Below are 7,277 nucleotides of genomic sequence, written 5' to 3' on the forward strand. Positions count from 1 at the left end.
AGTGGATAAGCTTTGTTCATACTTCTCAAAGCTATTTTCTCACTTTCTGTTGGAAGTCTAGTAGGTTTATTTGCTTCACCCTCATTACAGCACAAAGCATACAAATGGCAGAGCCTGCTCACCCTACAAGATGCCAGTAGATGAAGCTTTCTCAGTAGGCATAGGATTTTGGTAGCGTGCTTCAAAACATCTGTCCTACGCAAGTTAAAATTTTTTAAAACCTTATGACAGGAATAATTTTTTATAGGAGAAAGTACATTGTTAAAGCAACCTCACTTTGCTAGTAAATCAGCGTTCCTGGTCACTAAAGCTTAATAGTGAACAGGTAAACAGATTTCATTTGGTCTGAAATAAACATTGACCAATTAGCGCACTTTTCTCTAGACTCATTCTTAGAAATAGGTTTGATTTTTTTCCAACATTAACTGGTATGTGGCAGACACCCAGGATCCAGCGAGGGTGATGAAAAGCCTGGCAGACCTAAACCAAAGTAAAAATGATGCCTAAAAAAGGAAAGCAATAGAGCAAACATAATTGGCAAAACATGCAATAAGGGCAACTTTTCTCTGATTTAATAAGAAAGCGTTCTCATCTTTTTGATGACCCAGAAAGTCACAGATGCAAATTTATATGCATTGATCAACTGTTATGCAGAAAAAGGAAATACATAATGATGTAGGGATTCTACACAAAAAATCCACTGTGAAAGAAGTAAAAATATGTCAGAAACAAAGACATCAATTAAAATTTGTTAGTAAAGGACAGATTTTTAGGCTAAGATGCTTGTTGACACACACCTCAATTTTCTTGAAACTTCCTGTAGTTACAAATCTTTCAAGCCCTTAAGAAACCTGTAGTTATAAGTTTAAAAAAATGTGCTATCTTGGATAATAAAGAAGGAATAATATTTTAGTCATCTAATTATCATTATTGCATGGTGAACAACTTATTTACTCAGCTGTGTGTTTGAATGGAAGACTGATGTTCTCTCTGGCATGCAGGAAGAACAGAAAAAAACCTTTTATACAGTGTATAATTGACAGACCTACAGCAGAGCATAAAAGAAAAACACTTTTCAAATTACTTAGTAAGCAATTTACAAGTGTTTTCTCTGGAGTTCAATTCATCACTACAAGAATGCATGATTTTTAACCAAGTCTTTATACTGTGTAAGTCTTGACCAATATGAGACAAAGACCCAAGATTTAAAGAAAATTAGTAGATTAAATGCAAAGAAATAAGTACAAATCTATGCCAAGAAATAAAAATTCAAAGAGTAGCAGTGCCCAGCAACAGGATGAGGAGCAATGGCCATAAACTGAAACGCAAGAAGTTTCACCTCAACACGAGGAAGAACTTCTTTATATTGAGGATGACAGAGCATTGGAACAGGCTACCCAGGGAGGTACTGGAGTCTCCCTCTCTGGAGATATTCCCAAACTCACCTGGATTCTGTGAATTGAGAAAAAATTGCCATAGTAAACCATATGTTGATCAAGGCTGAGGATACTTTTTTAAAAGGAACACAGACTAAAAGTAATTAATTTACATTTGAATTTCAAGAAAATATAGATGCTTTGCTGCTTTGCCACTGAAGAACAATGTATCTGCATTTGGAAATTTTTGTATATTATTAAATGCATAAGAATTGCTAAAGAGAAATGATAGAAAAATGCAGAAAATAACTTAGGGGTTTGCTATATCACTAGACCTAAGTCCTCAGTTCTCCTAAAAGCACACCCCCCACACACATATTCATGACCAAAGACCAAAATGTACTAGAACTCCAGAAAAGGAGGCAACATTAAGGTTCAAGTTCACTTTCAGTCACTTCTTAGGTGCTCACTTGTATCTCCTAATATCCACATGCTCTTGCTTTCTGGTATTACTGAAATCACCCTCTTGCACTGGTACTGGGTTAAATCTTCTCAAGGGAGAGAAAGAAACAGGTCTATTGCATCTCAAACATGCAACTATGGCATATATTAGCAAAGGCAGGGCACACAGAAATGTATTTTCACCTTAGGCAAATATAATACGAGTAGGTGGATAATGGTCTGTGGTTCTTCATAAGTCTTTCCCTATCTTCGGAATGAGTTGGCTCCTGAGAAGTTTCTGTCTCCCCCAGCTTCTAACCAGACTGATAGAACACAAGTATCTTAACACCAGCCCATAGTGTTAGATATACTTCAGGAAAGATTCAGAAAGAATCAATGCTATTTTTAGAAAAGCAAAAATGTTCCATTTATCATGCTCATTCCAACTTCCAAAAAATTAAATATTTTCCATGCAATGGTGAAATTCCCTTCTGTTGTCTTGGCAAAAAAAGGCTACTGTGAACAGATTTTGTACATCTGCTACATCAGGAAAAACACCTGCTGACAATTTTCAAGAGTTTCCCAGCACATAACTCTCGAGAGCCATTCAAAATCTAAATAGCATATAAGTTTTATAATATTGTAAGTCAGAGGAATTGTGTTTAGTTTGTCTTCTCATGCAAAGATGCAATCCATTTAGTATGTCAGTGCACAGCAAAGGCAATGTAACCTGCCACGCAGAGTTTCAAGTGCCAGATTGAAATAGATATTCTGGGAAACTAAGCATTTTTCTTATCTTCATTATCTGAAATGGCCAAATGAAGGCAGGAAAACATTAGGAGGAAAATATTTAGAGGAACATCTCTTTAACACTTCAGCAGGGTAACACCAGGCAGGCAATTTAGAGTAGGAAAACAGCTACTAACTAATATATTTGGTACATTTTCAGGAAAAGTTCTTTGTTCTTTAGTTTAAGTATTTTGAATGTCACTGCCTGGAATACTGTAAGTCTTGGCTCACACAAAACCATTCATGGGCCATTTCTCTTGACAAAACAAGTAGAAGCTAAAAGCTAACTATTTAAAAATAATACCAACAGTTTTCAGCATGTGCCTGCATCCGACCTCATTCAGTAGGTTTCTTCTCTAACACAATATTCTGTACTTGCACAGCAGTTTTCCTATTACAAAATAATCTGCATACTTCAGAACAGCCAACTTTCTCTAGGCTGTCTGTGGACAAGTCATAGAGCATTTCAAAGTAGCTTAGAATTATCATCTTCAATTACTTTTATTGCCTGCAAGCACTCTGTTGTTTTCTTGGAGCGCATTTCCTTCATGACAGGTGCTGTCTGGGGGAAGATCTATGTTTTTCTTGCCCTGGTAAAGTGATTTGAAGACCTGGCTAAGTTTTAGCTCATCAGTTTTTAAGGGTTTCTGTGGGGTATTTTTTGTGGGTTGTGCTTTTGTTTTAGTTGGTTTGGTTTTTTGTTTGCTTGTTTGTTTGTGTGGGTTTTTTTAAGAGATTTTAGCTGGACAGGAAGGGTAATGGAGAAAGTGCTACTTTTTTGAGGTTTCTGAATTCCTTACTTAACCTTGTGGGCTGGAGGGCACTGATGCAAAGCTAGAGAGTGCCACCGCGTGGTTAGAGACTCTCTGGGCTGACTAACACAATAGCTTCACTCTGCAAAAAATGAAGTGTTCAGACTGAATGGATTAGGGTCCTGAAAAAATCATCATGAAATCGGCTCGACTTCTCTAAGGAGGTTAAAATTGCAAAAATGGGGACATGAGAAAGCAGTGAAGTTCTTGCTCTCGTAAAGAGACTAACGGGACACCAAGTAACCAGGAATGCTGTGCACCAGTTTCCACTCAAGAAATTATTTTGTGCAGAGGTACATAATGCAAGGCTTTCAGAGTGTGGGTGATGGAGCCCAGCCATCCCTAAGTCCAAAGTGAACTGCTTAGCCATGAGAGGACAGGGCTTCACTCCCTTGTACACACGCAAAGCATGTCTTTTTAATCGAACCAGGAGAGAAGGACAGACCCCTGGACTACTGAGTACAATACTCTGTATTTTTCTCTTTAGAAATGTGAGCTTCTCTAGGTAGAAACTGCTTTCCAATAATTAAGTATTCCATACCATGAAAGCATCATTACAATTTCTTTCTCTGTAATACCATTTTAAAAATGAAGGGGTGACACTTGGCATCATTGCTTGATTAGAGAGCACCATAAATATGTCATTCCTGGATGAGAAAGTACTGTGAGTATCTAGTTCTGTCTCTGACAAAGTTCTAGACATGGAGCTGCTCCCAGGCACCAGTTCATGGCTTCCTGGAAGCAAAACCTTGTTATTTCAAATCAAGCAGAAACACCTACAGTGTGTTAGTGCCTGCAGAGCTTTTAACAGCTCAGCGGGACTTTTTGGCTCATTGAGAGTATCAAACTTTTGCTACTGATCATTTACATAACTTATTCTGGTTAGAACCTCTCTGAATCTTCATGTGCTTACTATGTCTGGTTTTCATTTATCATTCAAACATTCCATCCCTCACTGTCTTTTCTAACAAACAGACTGCAGAAATATACCCCATCTAGGAGGCATCTTTCTATACCCCGTCTAGGAGGCAGCTAGACTCCCTGTTGTTCAGCCTTTTTGCTTCATTAACCTGGGAGAATGTTCTACCAGTTATCTAGACAAAATTGATTATTTACTTAACAGCTATGGGAAAACAGAATTTTAGAATATCTCAAGAAAATCAGACTTCCATTTATAGAGACTTGCACCAGGAAACTCACCAGGTAAGATTCATCCCACCCACATATGGGATTCTACATTGTAGGCAGTTGATAATTCTCTCATGCTAAAGAGAGTAGGGCCATCTAACAGATGTCTCCTGAAGGGAAAATAAATCCTACTTCTCCTGATTGGATTAACAGGACTTAACAGCAAAATCCTTTAGCCCAGATTCAGTTCCTCCCAGAAGTTGTAAATTCCAACTTTGCTGTCCAAATGCATTGGTTGCATTTGTTATTACAGAATCATAAAATGATGTTGTGCTTCCTCGAGAAAAAAGGTGTATTTAAAGACCTCTCAGGTTTTGAACAAGTTTTTACAAATAAAAAAAAATACCATTTATATTTATAATAGGAATGCAGTTCTCTGAAATCCTATGTCCATGATGCACTTTAACCACACTGAGTAGAAAAAACACAGAATTCCCATGTCATCAGAGCAAGGAGAAAATTCAGATCCTGCTTTTTGAAAAGTTATACATTTTTATATTCTGTTCAACTGGCTTCAAGGGAAAGTCTAAGAAATTCCATGTACTATACACTGCTCAAGCACAATTTAATATTAAAGGGTGAATTAATAATATAGAACTAAACTGATATGAAAGCAAAAATTCTGTGGAATGAATGCAATAAGATGAAGTAGCCATGAAAGAAAGAAGACAAGTCTTGTCAGCAAAATTGAATTCCAGATAAGGAAGCGCAGCTTCCCTTCCGAGAATACAAAGAGACTGCCTATGATTGCGACAATCAGAACCAGCAAGAGATTATAAATTTGTCTAGTCTGAAAACCAAATGAAACGGAAAATAGACTGTCAAGCACTGAAAAGCAAGTTAATGAACAGAGAGCAACATCCACCATTTTCACAGCTCTGCAGAGATCATACAGGACTTCTGTTGAGTTTTCAGGTCAAAAAAATGAAGCGAATATGGGATAATTCATTTCCCATGCTTAGTGGAACAGCATGGCACCAGCATGAATCTGAGTCTTCAAGGTAAGTTCCTAATACACCCAAACAGTAAAACTTTCAGCTTCACAGTGTCAAAGGAAAAAACAAATGAAATGCTTACAATGCTTTTTGTGTAAAAAGCCTTCTAGAAATAGCAGGCACAAAGTCTATAAGCTCAAAGGTACAGTGCTAAAGGGCCACTTCACTTTCTGGACATTGAACTAGGAGCAGGACTGTAGAGGGTTACCTTGTCTACCTAAGTCATTAAATCTCTTTGAGGTAACAGGTCACAGTTATCATGGTAGTGATAATTATCTGTTATATAGACAGAAGACCAAGGAAGACCTTTCCTTGAAAGACCAAGAAAAAAGATACTCTCCAGGGAAGCAGGAAGTGCATCTTAAGTGTTGGTCTATCTCAATTTTTTAAATATATATAAAAAATATAAAATATATATATACACATACAAATACATACAGGTATAATATACATATAGTATACATACATATATATATGTATCCTTACTTCCTGTAGGGAAGAAGTAAAAAAACTGACAAAGAATTCACAAGGTCAAAAAGACAACAAAAGTCAGATACCGGAATGTATATATGGAAAGAATTCAAAACATGCTCTGAATGACAGATTTTAGAAAAAGAAAATTCTCAGGCAAAAAACAAAGCCATGAGATTACATAGACACAGATTAGCAAAAAACGTGGTTTGCACCTTTCCCCAGGTTTGACAGTATAAACAAATATATTATGTAGCCAACAGCTCCTATCTGGTTTCTGAGACTATGTGTGCAACTTCTAAAAAACACTTCCGTATTTCCATTCTTTATCATGCCTCTGAAGTGTGAAATAAACCAGCAGTTTCTGCAGGAAGTTCTTAGAATAAAAGGCATCATCTCATAATGTATCTGAATATTTAATTGTAATATTACCATACTTTAAGACACTTACATTCCTTCTCAAAATATGCAGCCTGATCTAGTATGTCATTTTTGCTATAGCTTTGGTATGAAAATGCTTTGAAGCGTGAAGATTTAGCACAATCAAAATTAACAATCTAGACTTTTTTGCAACTGAAGTGAAATAATACATTTTTCTGAACAAAATTTAGCTATATGCAACACAGTAGGAAATGCCATAATAAGTCATTCTAGGCAATACTAACAGTTCTGAAAAGGGTTGATTAAAAATAAAAAAAGGTCTTTGAAAAAAGGGAAAAAACCCAAACATATGACAACTGAAATCCACAAAAACTCACTTAGTAGTAGAGCTTTCAGTTCTGGAAACCAGAAAGCTTATGTAGTTACTACAACATGTACATAAGTGTTTTCTGGAACTAGAAGAAAAAGCTTAAATACTGCAGGAGATGAATTTGACAGAAAATGAGGGGTGATGTCTGGGGAACTTAATCAAAAAAATTCTCAACCACACCTCACATGCTTGTGTAAATGTATTTTCTTGATGTGAAAATAAAGTAACAGAGCTGAGTCATGGAAAGAAAGGCCACAATTCATATTGAGTGTTTTTTCCTCTATAACACTTTATTAAATATTTTTCATTGCATTTAATCATTTTCCAGTATCCAGCAAGGCAGAAACATATAGCAAAGAAAACTGTATTTAAAAAAAAAAAAAAAGCCCCCAAAAACCAAACACACGCAACCACCCCAAACAACCACCCCAAACAACCACCCCAAACAACCACC

This window comes from Corapipo altera, unplaced genomic scaffold, assembly GCF_003945725.1.
Source record: "Corapipo altera isolate COAL_440 unplaced genomic scaffold, ASM394572v1 22, whole genome shotgun sequence".
Classification (NCBI taxonomy): Eukaryota; Metazoa; Chordata; class Aves; order Passeriformes; family Pipridae; genus Corapipo; species Corapipo altera.